This window comes from Microtus oregoni, unplaced genomic scaffold (genome assembly GCF_018167655.1).
Source record: "Microtus oregoni isolate MIOR12 unplaced genomic scaffold, Mior012 000063F_ref0000156, whole genome shotgun sequence".
NCBI classification, from domain to species: domain Eukaryota; kingdom Metazoa; phylum Chordata; class Mammalia; order Rodentia; family Cricetidae; genus Microtus; species Microtus oregoni.
In genome coordinates, this window is record NW_024543873.1 from 9,288,246 (window position 1) to 9,305,430 (window position 17,185).

Here is a 17,185-nt window from a genome sequence, read left to right on the forward strand (position 1 = left end):
AGCATCAAAGTCTTAGGAGGATAGGCCGTCATCCATTTTCCTATAGGCTACTGATGACACTGGCTGCATTTGAGCCTCAGTCATTTCTTTGTTTCAGAGTTGAAGGAAAAGAGTATTTATATATAAGCTGTTCTTGGTTGTAAAAAACCTGATTTCCATACTAATGAATGACCCAATTTATAGCTCAACAAAAATGGCTTATCCTTGGCAAAAGGGATATATGTCACCCAACAAAGAGGCTGATTCAAGAAAACAGCACTGCCTGTCACAACTTGGTTTAGGATGAAATAAGGAACAGACTCCTAGATTGAAAGAGGAAAAGAAAAAAGGAAATATGCTTAAGATCCCCCCGCTCTCACATACACATACACACATTCACATTTGAAAAAAAAATCATTCACCTCACTAAGATTCACACAGACACACTTGGAGGTTTGGAGAGATTGCTCAATAATTTCTGTGAAAGTATGAAGACCTTGAGTTTTGAACCCCAATACACATGTAAACACTGTGGGTATGGCAGAGTATGGCTAGAATCTCACTGAAGCTCACTAGCCAGTCTGTCTAGACAATCAGTGAGCTCTGGGCTTAGTGAGAAACCCTGCCTCAAAAAATAAGTCAGAAGTCGTTTGAGGATGACACCTGCTATCTACCTTTGCCCTCCATATGTGGGTACACTGATAATCAGATAATCCACATTCACACAAAACCAGAGTGAATACCAACAACACACACATTCACAAGTTATCTATGAAGCCTATTTAATATTTTCTACCAATTTCTTAGAAATCTTTGTAACTACTATTTGTTTTTTGGTTTTCTAGAATCTTTTGTGATCCTTTGCAGTTTTGGAGATACATTGCCATTGCCAACATTCCTCATTCCTGTCCGTGGTTTCAAATTCACAAACCTAATCTAACTACCAAGATTTCAAGGGACTAGAACTACAGGACTCCAGAAGAAAACGCCCTCCCAATTTCCATCCCCCTCTACATGACAAGAATAGGAGCAGTGGAGCCAGGCAGGCCTCAGGGTCCCCTGTAAGGGAGCCGGGCACCTTCAGCTCCAGCGCCAGGCTTCCTGTGCGCTCCTGGATACCCCCCCCCCCCGCTCCATTCATCCTGTTGGCCCTGGATCATTGGGCTACCAGCGGCCCTGTTTAGTTGCTGAGGAATCCCATCAGGACGGGTAAGTGTGTGCTACCCAGGGGCGGACTGTCCCGGAAGAGAGCACAAACCCCCTCCCCCAGCTCCTTCTGCAGGGCTGTCTTTCTTTCGCACGACCCAGCACCCCCAGCACCCCTCCCCAACCCTGCCCCTCTGTATGCTAGGACCAGTGCTCAACTACAGTCTTAAGCTCCTAAACTAAGGCGACCCACCCAGAGCGGTGAGTGCCTGTCAGCCAGGCAGGCCTCAGGGTCCCCTGTAAGGGAGCCGGGCACCTCCAGCTCCGGCATCAGGCTTCCTGCTCGCTCCTGGATACCACCCCCCCACTTGCTCCATTCATCCTGTTGGCCCTGGATCATTGGGCTACCGGCAGCCCTGTTTAGTTGCTGAGGAATCCCATCAGGACGGTTGCGGAGGAATCCCATCTGGACCGGAACGGTTCCTGCTTCTACACTGAAGAGATATACCCTGAGAGTCAATCTCAGCAAAGTCTGGACCAAGAGACCATGCCTCTCCTGGCTCCATTTGAAGGAAGAGATGGGAAGGCGCCAATACAAGAATTCCTCCAACAATCTGAAAGGCAACATGACACCACCAGAAACCAGGGATCCCGAAATAAGAAGAATTGTACACCCTACTCCTGAAGAAATAGAAGAAATCGACTCAAAAGTGAACTATATGAAAATAATAGAGGACCTTAAACAGGAGGTGAAAAACTGCCATAAACAATTAGAGATTACAAACAAAAAGGTAGAGGAAATGAATAAATCGCTCAAAGACACGCAAGAAAACCAAGAGAAACAAGAAAAAGCAATCAAAAAGGGTAGGGAAGCGGTTCAAGACATGAAGAATGAAATGGAAGCAATGAAGAAAGCACAAACCGAGGGAAGAATGGAGATGGAAAATCTGGGTAAATGAACAGGAATGACAGAAACAAGTACTAACAACAGATTACAAGAGATAGAAGAGAGAATATCAGACACTGAAGATACCATAGAAAAAATAAACACACTGATCAAAGAAAACAGCAAAAGCAACGAATTCACATCACAAAACATTCAGGAAATTTGGGACACAATAAAAAGACCAAACCTAAGAATAATAGGAGTAGAAGAAGGAGAAGAAGTGCAGCTCAACGGTACAGAAAATATACTTAATAAAATTATAGAAGAAAACTTTCCCAACCTGAAGAAAGAGGTACCTATGAAGGTTCAAGAAGCATACAGAACACCAAATAGGCTGGATCAAAAAAAAACATCCCCTCGCCATATAATAATCAAAACACAAAATACACAGAATAAAGAAAGAATATTAAGAGCCGGGCAATGGTGGCGCACGCCTTTAATCCCAGCACTCGGGAGGCAGAGGTAGGCGGATCTCTGTGAGTTCGAGACCAGCCTGGTCTACAGAGCTAGTTCCAGGATAGGCTCCAAAGCCACAGAGAAACCCTGTCTCGAAAAACCAAAAAAAAAAAAAAGAATATTAAGAGCCGCAAAGGAAAAAGGCCAAGTTACTTATAAAGGTAAACCTATCAGACTTACACCTGACTTCTCTATGGAAACCATGAAAGCCAGAAGGTCCTGGATAGATGTACTGCAAAAACTAAGAGATCATGGATGCAAGCCCAGACTACTATATCCAGCCAAGCTTTCGTTCACTATAAATGGAGAAAACAAAATTTTCCAGGATAAAAACAAATTCAAACAGTACGTAGCCACAAATCCAGCCTTACAGAAAATTATAGAAGGAAAATCACTAACCAAGGAGTCCAACAATGCCCACAATAACTCAGTCATCAAGAGACCTTTCACCGGCGAAACTCAAAGAAGGGAAACACACAAACCCTACTACTAAAAAAGTGACCGTAGTTAACAACCACTGGTCATTAATATCACTTAATGTCAATGGGCTCAACTCACCTATTAAAAGGCACAGGCTAAGGGATTGGATACGAAAACAGGATCCAACGTTCTGCTGTCTACAAGAAACACACCTCAACCACAAAGACAGGCACCTACTCAGAGTAAAGGGCTGGGAAAAGGCTTATCAAGCAAATGGTCCTAAGAAACAAGCAGGTGTGGCCATAGTAATTTCTAACAAAGTTGACTTCAAACTCAATTCAATCAGAAGAGATGGAGAGGGACATTTTATACTCATAACAGGAACAATTCATCAGGATGATGTCTCAATCCTGAATATCTATGCCCCGAATATAAAAGCACCCACGTACGTAAAAGAAACATTACTAAAACTCAAGGCAGCCATCAAACCACACACACTAATAGTAGGCGACTTCAAACACTCCTCTCTCACCAATGGACAGGTCAATCAAACAGAAACCTAACAGAGAAATTAGAGAATTAATGGAGGTAATGAAGCAAATGGACTTAACAGACATCTATAGATAATTCCACCCGAAGAGGAAAGAATATACCTTCTTCTCTGCAGCTCATGGAACCTTCTCAAAAATTGACCACATACTCGGAAACAAAGCTAACTTACACAGTTACAAAAAAATATTAGTAACCACCTGTGTCTTATCAGATCACCATGGATTAAAGTTAGAATTCAACAACAATGCTACCCCCAGAAAGCCTACAAACTCATGGAAACTGAATAGTCAACTTCTGAACCATACCTGGATTAAGGAAGAAATAAAGAAAGAAATTAAAGTCTTCCTTGAATACAATGAAAATAAAGAAACAACATACTCGAACTTATGGGACACTGTGAAAGCAGTGCTAAGAGGAAAGTTCATCGCACTAAGTGCCCACTTAAAGAAAACAGAGAAAGCACATATTGAAGACTTAACAGCCCACCTGAAAGCTATAGAAAAAAAAAAGAAGCAGACTCACCTAGGAGGAGTAGAAGATTGGAAATAATCAAACTGAGGGCTGAAATCAACAAAATAGAAACACAGAAAACAATCCAAAGAATCAATGAAACAAAAAGCTGGTTCCTGGAGAAAATCAACAAGATTGATAAACCCCTATCCAAACTAATCAAACGGCAGAGAGAGAATACGCAAATTAATAAGATCAGAAATGAAAATGGGGACATAACCACAGACACAGAGGAAATTCAGAGAATCATCAGATCATATAACAAAAGCCTGTATGCCACAAAACTGGAAAATGTAAAAGAAATGGACACTTTTTTAGATAAATACCATTTACCAAAGTTACACCAGGACCAGGTGAACAATCTAAACAGACCTGTTGGTCGCGAAGAATTAGAAGCTGTTATCAAAAACCTCCCTACCAAAAAAAGCCCAGGACCAGATGGTTTCAATGTGGAATTCTACCAGAACTTCCAAGAAGAGCTAATACCCATACTCCTTAATGTATTCCACAATATAGAAACAGAAGGGTCATTACCTAATTCCTTTTATGAAGCTACAGTTACTCTGATACCAAAACCACACAAAGACTCAACCAGGAAAGAGAATTACAGGCCAATCTCACTCATGAACATCGACGCAAAAATCCTCAACAAAATACTGGCAAACCGAATCCAAGAACACATTAGGAAAATTATCCATTATGATCAAGTAGGCTTCATTCCTGAGATGCAGGGCTGGTTCAACATACGAAAATCTATCAATGTAATCCAGCATATAAATAAACTGAAGGAAAACAACCATATGATCATCTCATTAGATGCTGAAAAAGCATTCGACAAAATTCAACATTCATTTATGTAAAAAGTCTTGGAGAGATTAGGGATACAAGGGTCATACCTAAATATAATAAAAGCTATATAAAGCAAGCCGACAGCTAACATCAAATTAAACGGAGAGAAACTCAAAGCCATCCCGCTTAACTCAGGAACACGACAAGGATGTCCACTCTCTCCATACCTCTTCAATAGAGTACTTGAAGTTCTAGCAATAGCAATAAGACAACATAATGGGATCAAGGGGATTCGAATTGGAAAGGAAGAAGTTAAACTTTCGTTATTCGCACATGATATGATAGTGTACTTAAGCGACCCCCAAAACTCCACCAAAGAACTTTTACAGCTGATAAACAGCTTTAGTAATGTGGCAGGATACAAGATCAACTCCAAAAAATCAGTCGCCCTCTTATACACAAAGGATAGGGAAGCAGAGAGGGAAATCAGAGAAGCTTCACCATTCACAATAGCCACAAACAGCATAAAATATCTTGGGGTAAATCTAACCAAGGAAGTGAAAGATCTATTTGACAAGAACTTGAAGGCATTGAAGAAAGAAATTGAAAAGGATACCAAAAAATGGATGGATCTACCTTGCTCTTGGATTGGGAGGATCAACATGGTAAAAATGGCAATTCTACCAATGGCAATTTATAGATTCAATGCAATCCCCATCAAGATCCCATCAAAATTCTTCACAGATCTGGAGAGGACAATAATCAACGTTATATGGAAAAACAAAAAACCCAGGATAGCCAAAACAATCCAATACAATAAAGGATCTTCTGGAAGCATTACCATCCCTGACTTCAAACTCAATTACAGAGCTACAGTAATGAAAACAGTGTGGGACTGGCATAAAAACAGAGAAGTCGACCAATGGAATCGTATAGAAGACCCGGATTTTAACCCACAAACCTATGAACACCTCATTTTTGATAAAGGAGCTAAAAGTATACAATGGAAGAAAGAAAGCATCTTCAACAAATGGTGCTGGCACAACTGGATGTCAACCTGTAGAAGAATGAAAATAGACCCACATCTTTCACCGTGCACAAAACTCAAGTCCAAATGGATTAAAGACCTCAATATCAGCCCGAACACACTGAAAAGGATAGAAGAGAAAGTGGGAAATACCTGACAACAGATGGGCACAGGAGATCGCTTCCTATGTATAACCCCAGAAGCACAGACATTAAGAGCAACATTGAATAAATGGGACCTACTAAAACTGAGAAGCTTCTGCAAAGCAAAGGACACTGTCACTAAGACACAAAGGCAACCTACTGACTGGGAGAAGATCTTCACCAACCCCGCAACAGACAAAGGTCTGATCTCCAAAATATATAGAGAACTCAAGAAACTAGACTTTAAAATGCTAATTAACCCAATTAAAAAATGGGGCACTGATCTGAACAGAGAATTCTCAACAGAAGAAGTTCAAATGGCCAAAAGATACTTAAGGTCATGCTCAACTTCCTTAGCAATCAGGGAAATGCAAATCAAAACAACTTTGAGATATCATCTTACACCTGTGAGAATGGCTAAAGTCAAAAACACCAATGATAACCTTTGCTGGAGAGGTTGTGGAGGATGGGGTACCCTCATCCATTGCTGGTGGGAATGCAATCTTGTGCAACCACTATGGAAGTCAGTGTTTCGGTTTCTTAGGAAATTCGGGATCAACCTACCCCTGGACCCAGCAATACCAGTCTTGGGAATATACCCAAGAAATGCCCTATCATATGACAAAAGCATTTGTTCAACTATGTTCATAGCAGTATTATTTGTAATAGCCAGAACCTGGAAAGAACCTAGATGCCCTTCAATGGAAGAGTGGATGAAGAAAGTATGGAATATCTACACATTAGAGTACTACTCAGCGGTAAAAAACAATGACTTCTCGAATTTTGCATGCAAATGGATGGAAATAGAAAACACTATCCTGAGTGAGGTATCCCAGACCCAAAAAGATGAACATGAGATGTACTCACTCATAATTGGTTTCTAGCCATAAATAAGGGTCACGGAGTCTACAATAGGTGAATCTAAAGAAGCTAAATAAGAAGGGGAACCCAAGGAAAAACATATAGTTATCCTCTTGGCTAAGGGCAGTAGACCCAATTGCCGGGGAGAAAATTGGGATCTTGGGGTGGGGTGGGTTGGGGGTAAGGGGAGATGGGGAGAGAAAAGGTAGAAAGGAAGGAGGTCGGGCCTTGGGAAAGCAGAAGGATTGGGATAACGGAAGGGTGGATAGGGGAGCACGGAACCACAATTCTTAGTTAAGGGAACCACTTTAGGGTTGGCAAGAGACCCGACCCTAGAGGGGCTCCCAGGTGCCCAAGCTGAGGTCCCCAGTTAGTTCCTTGGGCAGTTGAGAATAGGGAACCTGAAATGACCCTATCCTTGAGCAATACTGACGAATATCTTGCATATCATCATAGAACCTTCATCTGGTCATGGATGGAGATAGAGACAGAGACCCACACTGGAGCACTGGACTGAGCTCCCAAAGTCCCAATGAGGAGCAGAAGGAGGGAGAACATGAGCAAAGAAGTCGGGACCACGAGGGATGCACCCACCCACTGAGACAGTGGAGCTGATCTATTGAGAGCTCACCAAGACCAGCTGGACTGTGACTGAAAAAGCATGGGATAAAACTGGACTCTCTGAACATGGCGAACTATGAGGACTGATGAGACGCAAAGGACAATGGCACAGGGGTTTGATCCTACGTAATGTGATGGCTTTGTGGGAGCCTAGCCAGTTTGGATGTTCACCTTCCTAGATATGGAGGGAGGTGGGAGGTCCTAGGTCTTACCACAGGGCAGAAAACCCTGAATGCTCTTTGGACTGGAGAGGGAGGGGGAAAGGAGTGGGGGGAGGGGGAGAAGGGTGGGAGGAGGGGGCGTAGGGGGGAGGAGGGGGAGGGAAATGGGAGGCTGGGAGGAGGTGGAAACTTGTTTTTTTTTCTCCTTTTCTCAATAAAAAAAAAGAATAGGAGCAGTGAATTGTAGTCACTTATCACCTTAAAATTAAACCAATTTTTCAAGTATATCTTAGTCACCTTCCTAGGCATAATGATTTTTGTAAAGTACGTCCATAGATTTTTCACATTAGACAATATATATGACTATATATGCATTATCAGATTTCATGCTCACACTAATTATTTGATGTAGTTTCTGCAAGTTTCTGTATCTTCCAGATAAGGAAACTAACTGAAATTTAATTAGGCTGAAGCATGTAGCCAAAAGAATACTTTGTATTTTCTTTTGGTTATCTCAACCTTCCTTACTCTTCAACCTCTCAAATGAGTCACTATTTTGAATGATTAGGGTTTATGATACTGTGAGAGCAAAATTTCCTGTAGATGGTGTATCTTTTTTTTTCTTTTTCTGAAACAGGGTTTCTGTGTGCAGCACTTGTTGTTCTGGAACTTGCTCTGTAGATCAGGCTGACCTCAAACTCACTGAGATCTGCCTGCCCCTGCCTCCCAAGTGCTGGGATTAAAGGCGTGTACCACCATTGTTGAGCTGTAGATGGTGTGTTTTTGTATTGAAAAGTCATATATGTTGTGATACATATAAGCCACATGTTATCAATGCTACTAGACAAGATATCCTTAAAACCTGGCCAGAGGGGTCTCTTTTGCCTGTCTCGTGTGCAGCAATACTCTAAGAGCACTAAGTGTGGCTTAGCAGAGGCTATCAGATCCCTAGAATTAGGTGAACATGTCATGAGAGTTTGAAGCTACATTATAGATTCCAAGCTAGTTCTCCTTGGTGCTGCTTATGGGTTAGCATGACTAAATATAAACTAATATCTCATTTCTTATACCAGAAGGATAACTATATCAAAGCAACTTACAGGCATTGCTGTCCCCTAAGATCATACCTCTACACGCTCATCAGAACTTTCCCATTTTCACTGATTTCTTCCTTCAGTTGTAAATTTCACTGAGTATTCCCTGCTTTGGTTTCATTACATACATCCACCTTCTCAGCCCAGCATCCTTTCTTAGCTACCTGTATACTACAAGTTATAGCTTGCCTTACCCATTAACTTAACTAGCTTTCTATATAAAGTAAGTTCCTATACTCTTCCTGCCCTCCACTCTCCTTTTATCAGCCTTTTGGTTGTCGCTGTTGGGCCTGTATATTATTTATGTAGACTTAGAAATTTTTATTGGCCCTTTACCTAGTTTTCTTTGTTTGATTCCTCCACTTGAATGGGTGCACCAAGAAAATAAGAACTTACCAGTCTTATTCATCGTGATATCTCAATTTCTGAGTCTGGTGCATGGAAAGAGTTAGTGAATATTAAAAACATTGATTGAATGAACTGGGTGAATAAATATCTGTTGAATACCCATTCATTTGTCAAGCCTTCTGAAAAGTCCTCAATATGAAAAAGTTACAAAATATAAGGGCTTTGCAATTTAGCTTTATCTGCAGTAAAATACAAATAAGTAAATCATTCAACTTTCAATATGTCAAATATTTAAGAGACTACTTGGTGGCAAGCACAAAAGACTAGGAAAGCAAAAAAGCTAAGGCCCACACACGGCTCATTTCCTAACCTGGCACTTCTCTATTGGAAAGGCATAAGAATTTTACTTACAGATTTGTTTTAAATTCTGATGCCTAGACTATAACCTTGCAAAGGTTTTGATTACATAGTTTCAGGACAACCAAGGCTACATAGGAAGATCCTGTCCCAAAGAAAGAAGCAACAATAAGAAAAATCCAAGGCACTGGGGCAGTGGGAGATGTGTGATACACCGTTCTAAATGTACAATTGGAGAAATGAAGAGAACCATTCACAAAACAAGAGATATTTGAGCTGGTTATATTGAAAATGAAAACTATAGTATAGAAAGCATGATCAATTGGAGTACTTCCACCAAAATAATAAGAGTAAAAATACTGAAAATTTCATTAGAACCCCAAACACTAGACCTCATTGGGCTTTAGAAGGTGGCTAAACATTACTAATCAAATTTCATCTGAGAACCTTGAAGAAACGGAAAGATCTACTCAGTGTGTCTGAGTTGACCCTAACATTCTGCAATTCTTAGAGTGACTGCAGGGAATCCTCCTGCTGGAGACTAATTGAATAATACACTGGAGGTAGTAGGATTTTAGGGGCACATAAAGGCACATTCATTGTCAATGCAACTATTTAAAAGATAGATTATTAGTTACTTTGCTATCTCTTTAATGACATTCCACAATAGAAACATCTTAAAGGAAGAAAGAATTATTTTGGCTCACAGTTTCAGAAAATTTCAGTCCATCATGGTAGGACAGGCATAACACTGTGTATTACAAAGTGCATTCATATCACAAAAGATCAGGAAGCATGGAAGAGTCCGGAAACCAGGGACCACCCAATAACCTTCAAAGGTCTACCCTCATTACCTATTTCTAATAGCAAAGCCTTACCTCTTAAAGGTTCTACAGCCTTTCATAATGGGTGAACAACAATCATTCAAAATATGATCCCATAGGGGACATTCCATATCCAAATCATAACAGGAAAAGTGTCAACAGGGAATTGAAACTAAAATGAAGATCAAAGAGCATATTATTCCATCCAGAGAACTTGAGACTCTCTTAATCCAGAAACAATCAATAGGACTCCTTTCCTCCAATATTTTATTCCTCCACAGAAGCAATAATAACTCATAACATGAACACTTATGGGGCTGGAGAGATGACTTAGTGTTTAAGAGTATGTGTTGCTCTTATAGAAGACTGGGGTTAGCTTTTCAGCACCCACATGGTAGCTTACAACCATATGTAATTCCAGATCCAGGTGAATTGGTAACCTCTTCTGGCCTCTGCAGGCACTGCACTGACATGGAACACAGAGACATATGAAAGTAAAATACCCATATATATATATATATATATATATATATATATATATATATATATCATGAGAAGAAATTATTTGAAAAAATGCACTTTCCATACATAGAATTATATTAGATCCATATCTATCATCTTGCATGAAAACTAACTCCAAATACATCAAAGACCTAAATATGAAACACCGAAACTGCTGTAAGAAAACAAAAGCAAGAAAACCTGTATGGTGTAGGAATGGGCTTTTGGAATAAGACTCCATTTGCCAAAGAATTAAGGCCAACAATTGACAAGTGGTATTTTAAAATTAAAATGCTACTGCACAACTAAAGAAACACTTATTTGGGTGAAGAGGAATCGCTGAGAGTGGGAAAGAATTTTTGTTATCTAGCTATCTGACAAAGGATTGCTATCCAAAATATACAAAGAACTCAAAATACAAAGAGACAAAAGAACAAATGACCCATTCAGATAATAGGTCTGGGATCTGAACAGAGTTTTCTCAAAAGAAAAAAAAATGGCTAAGAAATAACTCAAAAAATGTTAATTATCTCTAGCAATTAGGGAAGTGGAAACTAAAACATCTTTGAAAATTCATCTTAACCTGACAGAATGGCAAAGGTCAACAAAACAACCAGAGAAAATGCTGGTTACATTGTGGGGAAATGGGAAGCTTTTAGGACTGAAAACTGGTCCAGCCACACTGGGAATAAGTATGAAATTAAGAACCTCAAAAAATAAAAATAAATCCAATATAAGACCCAGATGTATCACACCATTCTTTGGCATAGGACCAAAGGCTTAACATATTACCCCACAGATAGTACCCAGTTGCCCAGCCATGTTTATAGTTGCTCTATTTGAAGTAGCCAGGAACTGGTAGGACCATAAATGTCCTTCAACTGATGAGTTGATAATGAAAATGTTTTACATATAACTATGGAAGTTATAAATAAAAAAATGAAATCATAAACTTTGCAGCTAAATGAATGGAATTAGAAAATATCATATTGAATGAGGTAACCTAGAACTGTTAAAGACAAATGTCACATGTTTTTTCTCATCTTGGACTTGTAGCTTCAAATTTCAGATATTGGTACATATTCTGAAGTAATTAAAGAAGCAAAGAAAGTAAAATGAGACCATGTGGGGAGCAATATAGGGCAGAAAATATTAGGGTATATGTGATTTGAAGTGGGAAATGGGAAAAACAAGGGGGTCTTTAATTGAGGAGAGAGAGGAAAGGAAGGTCACTATACAAAGAGGGTAAAATAAAAATGAAGATGTCTAAAAAATTCATAGTAAATTATATTATCACTCAATATCTAAATATAATATAGTCTATGTGTGCATATATATATATATATATATATATATGATGGAGGATGGTTATCTTTTTATCTGTTGTTTAATTGGTTAAGTAATAAAGAAACTGCTTGGCCTCTGATAGGACAGAAAATTAGGTAGGCGGAGTAGACAGAACAGAATGTTGGGAGAAAGAAGTCGAGTCAGGGAGTCGCCATGATTCTCCCACCGGACACAGACACAGGTTAAGATCTTCCCTGGTAAGCCACCTCTTGGGCTACACAGATTATTAGAAATGGGTTAGATCAATATGTAAGAGCTAGCCAATAAGAGGCTGGAACTAATGGGCAAGGCAGTGTTAAAAGAATACAGGTTCTGTGTAATTATTTTGGGACATAAGCTAGCCATGCGGGAGCCGGGGCGGCCTGCACACAGCCCTGCTGCTCCTATTACAACAGAGTGGTGATCCAACGTGATGGACTAAATCCACTCTTGCATATATAGTTTAAATGAAATGTTCTTACTTGGGCTTACAATATTCCCCTTAAAAGCTATATACTACGAAGAAAAACAAAACACAAACCAGAAGCCCCCTTTCAAGTTGTTAGTTAGGGGAGTCCCAAAGATTCCTAAAATATTTTTAGGTTATTGCTACTGCTCTACTTGCCTCCTAGAAGTTGAAGGTAAGTATTTATTGCTAAAGATACCATGCACTTCAGACACAGGCTGAAGGAGGTCCTTCTGTATTTGTGTTGCCTTCATTGGTTGAATAAAGAAACTGCCTTGGCCTTTTGATAGGGCAGAACTAAGGTAGGCGGGGACGACAGAACTGAATTCTGGGAGGAAGAAAGCAGAGTCAGAGAAAGCCACTATGAAGCTGCCAGGTCAGACATGGTGAATCTTTCCTGGTAAGCCACGACCCCGTGGTCACATACAGATTATTAGAAATGGATTGAATCAAGATGTAAGAGTTAGCCAATAAGAGGCTAGAGCTTATAGGCCAAGCAGTGATTACATTAATACAATTTCTGTGTGGTTATTTCAGGGGTTATTTAAGGGCAGTGGGACGTGGCCAGCTCCACTCCCTCTTACTCCAACAGGCCCTGAAGGATATGTATGACCTGAAAGCTTCCTTCTTGAGGACTAGATTTTATAATACCAGAAGGTGCTAAGCAAGATTCCAAGGGAATGAAGCAAACAATGGTCCTATGAAGATTTGATGCCTATTAACTAAAATAATGACCAGCTTGGCCTGACACTAGGGGCAATAGTGGCACATGTATCTTGGTAGTAACCATTAGCTCCCTAATTTGACTTAAGCTCCACTTAGCAAGAAGGAAATCATTCCTGGTACTGTACTAGAAAACACCCAACTACCTAGGGCTAAGTATGGTCATGGATCTTGGAGAACCCACAACCACATTTAAAACTGTACTAAACTAGTATAATCCCAAACTGTATTCTAAATGCTTATCTTTATACCTACAGATAATTGTAGCTTTCAGTCCTCATCAAAGAAACTTCTCTTTGACACATACAGAGACTATTACAGAAAACCTCTACTAATCAAAATTCACCTATGATGCCTCAACAATGTGACTGCCTAAACAATACATGCACAAGTATAACACCAACTGATGTGCTAATGTGGAAGGGGAAGATCTCATGAAGCAGCACACCTAGACAGAGAACTACAGGCAATGAAGCATGCAAGTAACATTACATGTACTAAGCAGGCTATGTTTATATATTTAGGAATATATTATATTAAATTAAAACTCCTTATTAAATTACTGTGGATTATATATATTAAAGAAAAAGAGGACATGAGTTTGAGAGAGAGCAAGGAGTTGCATGGGGTGTTGGAAGGATGAAAGGAAAGAAGAGAAATAATGTAATTATACTTTAATTTCATAAAAATAAGATTTTTAAAAGAAGGCAAACAGAGGGACTATCTTTTAAAACATGAAACATAAAATGAAGAGTTACCCTTCTGATGGATGATGACAGCAACCTTTCTTGTGCTTCAACGCTATTCCAATGAAAAAATCTAATCTTCAGAAAAAAATAGTTTTACAGAGAGTACTTTTTAATCCTTGATTCTGATCAGAAAACAGTATCGGACCACTATGGTTCAATCTGATGCAAGGAGTGACAGTTAAAAAGAATTAAAACATTGGTGAAGCCACATGATCCCGCTTGTACCTTCAAAGACTACTTAAGCACAGTTTTCCTCAATAAAGTACCCATTTACGAAATAGAAAGTCTAGCAAAGCAGGCATCCAGTTTTACCCTAAACTGTTGCATTTAATCCTCCTAGCAATGCTACCATAAATGTATGTTATTAAGTGTATTTTAGAGCTCAGGTGACAGGAGCTTGGAAATGTTAAGTAACTTAAAAAGCTACGCATCTAACAAAAAGCAAAGCTGAGATAGAAATGTATGGGCTCCAATCACAAAAATTCTGTACATGTTTTCATAAAAAATATCTCCTGGGCCTGCAGGAAGTGTTTGTTTTGTAAGCAAGAGGATGTGATTTCTACCTCCAGAACCTACATAAAAGCAAGCGTGGCAGGATGATGTCTGGGGATCTGAGCACAGAGGAGGTGGAGATGCATGGATTCATAGAGTTCAGTGACCAGGCAACCTACTCTAATCAAGGAACTCCAAGTCCCAGTCAGAGAACCTGTCTCGAAACTAATAGCCAAGGTCTCCATAGGCACATGCACACCCATGTACTTATACGAATATGCATCTGACCCCCACACACATTCAATATATACTTGCACACAAAAATCTGAGTTTTAATCCCTACATATAAATTAGCCCAACATGAAAGTACACATTAATATCTCCTTTAAATTACAGGGATAGTTGCTTGCTTCTTATCTACCTATCTGTCATCTATCTATCTATCTATCTATCTTAGTTTCATTTAACTGACTCTGCAGCAGGAACTTTGGAACTCATGCCAGGACAGTGACTCTCACAATAGTTCACAGGACTAAAATATCTACATCCCTTGAAAATTTGTTGGAAATGTAAGTTCAGAGAATTCAGACAGAATCACTTTATCAGAACCATCAGTAGCTGAGGAAGGCCTGATGATTTTGAGTTTTAAAAGAACGAGCTATGTCTTTAGTATTATTATTTTACCTATTTTATTTTATGTATATGAGTGTTTTGCCTATGTGTATGTATTAGTGCTGCACGCACACAGTGTTTCACAGGCCTGAAGGTGGCATCAGAACCCATAAAACTGGAGCTGTAGACAGCTGTGAGCTTCCATGTGGGTGCTGCAAACTGTGGAAGAGGAAGCAAAGTGGAAGAAGGTCCCACGGATGAGGGATATAAGTGCTGAGCCATCTCTCCAGTGCCTCGTGGGATTGCTGATACATGTTCAGATTTGAGAACCTCTATTCTCTGGACTACCTCCAATTTAAGCCCAGCTGTAAAGCCAAGAACAATGGCTCAGAATGAGCTGATTCAATTGTTTCTCTTGATTAAAATCCAATAATGGAATACAATTAGAGATTTATTTTCTCAAAAATAAGATGAAAGGGAAAGGCTCAATTCAAGTACCAGCAATTTGCCTCGCAAAATCTTAACAAAATTATCTGATCCTAATCTACTCCTTCAAAAACATCCCCAAAGGGTCATGTATTGATTTCCCTTGCATTTAAGTGTGTAGAATAAGCTTAGTGGTTCATGTCATTTCACTAAGTAAAGACTTCTAATTTTCCTCCCAGGACCCCAGCTCACTTATAGGACAAACCGATGCTCCACTGTGGCTTCTAGCATTTGATTTTTACTATAGACTTTTATTTGAAACTCCAATTTTTCAGCCTTTCATTTCTTTCCTATTTCTAAACTTGATTTTCTGTTAAAAGTATAACTCCACCTGGTCTCATGAATAACCAGAAAACGTATTTCTTAAAAAAAAATCATTTCATTAATTTTAAACAGATTTATCCATGCACATATGGATTTTGACCATACTCCTGTTATTACTTTTTCTTACCCCACTCCTTCTTCCACCGAATCCCTATTCCCAAGAAGCCCCCTTCCTCTTTTTTTTTTGTAAAAAGAATTTTTTTAAGACTTCCTTATTTTGCTTTTATGTGTATCAGTGTATTACCTACAGGTATGTATGTGTACTATGTGTGTGCTTGGTGCCCTCAGAGGCCCAATGAAAGCACTATGTCTCCTGGAACTGGAGTTACAGATAGTTGTGAATAGCCATTCTAGGTGCTAAGACCCAAAACCACATTCTCTGCAAGAATAACAAATGCTGTTACCTGCTGAGTTATATCTCCAGACCACACTTTCCCCCCAATTTTGCTTTTTGTTTGTTTGTTTGTTTTCCAAGACAGGGTTTCTCTGTATAGTTTTGGCGCCTATCCTGGAACTGACTCTGGTAGACCAGGCTGGCCTCGAACTCACAGAGATCTGCCTGCCTACGCCTCCCAAGTTCTGGGATTAAAGGCATGTTCCACTACTGCCCGGCACTTTCCCCTTTTTACAAATGATTTACTGTATTTCATTAGGGTTGCTTACACAAGCATGGATGAGGGGACATTTATCAGAGCACAGACAATTGCCCAGTGGCTATATCACTTAAAATAAAAGGATACACCCTCAGCTTGACAAGCAATCATTAACTGCCAGTAGTTTTCCAGGGGAGGGTGGGGTCTCATTAGCTAACCTCACTACCATGATGGAATGTTAAGTGACCCAATCATATAAAAGTAACCCTAGTTGCTGTGAGCTAGTAAGGGCAAAGGCCACATCATTCTCAACCTTAGGTCTATATAGTCTCATGAATACAAGAATACATGTATATGCATCCACCTATGCTCATGAATAGGTATATATGGCACACACATTACATGTCATGCACACACAAAAATATCTAATTAAAAATAATAAAAATAATGGTTAAAGATCAAAAAAAATAAAATTAAAAATAACCATAAGTGTTGGAGATTGAAAATTACAATCATTATATGGCTATAAGCAGTTTCTTTAAAAACAAACAATCTGAAATGAGATATAGATATGTATTTAACTTGTAATGGGAAAAAGACTCTGGAGTAGAAAGAGATTTGATAAAATCTCTTTCTGTATTTGGTTTGAGATTTATGAATCAGTTATACAGAATTTTAT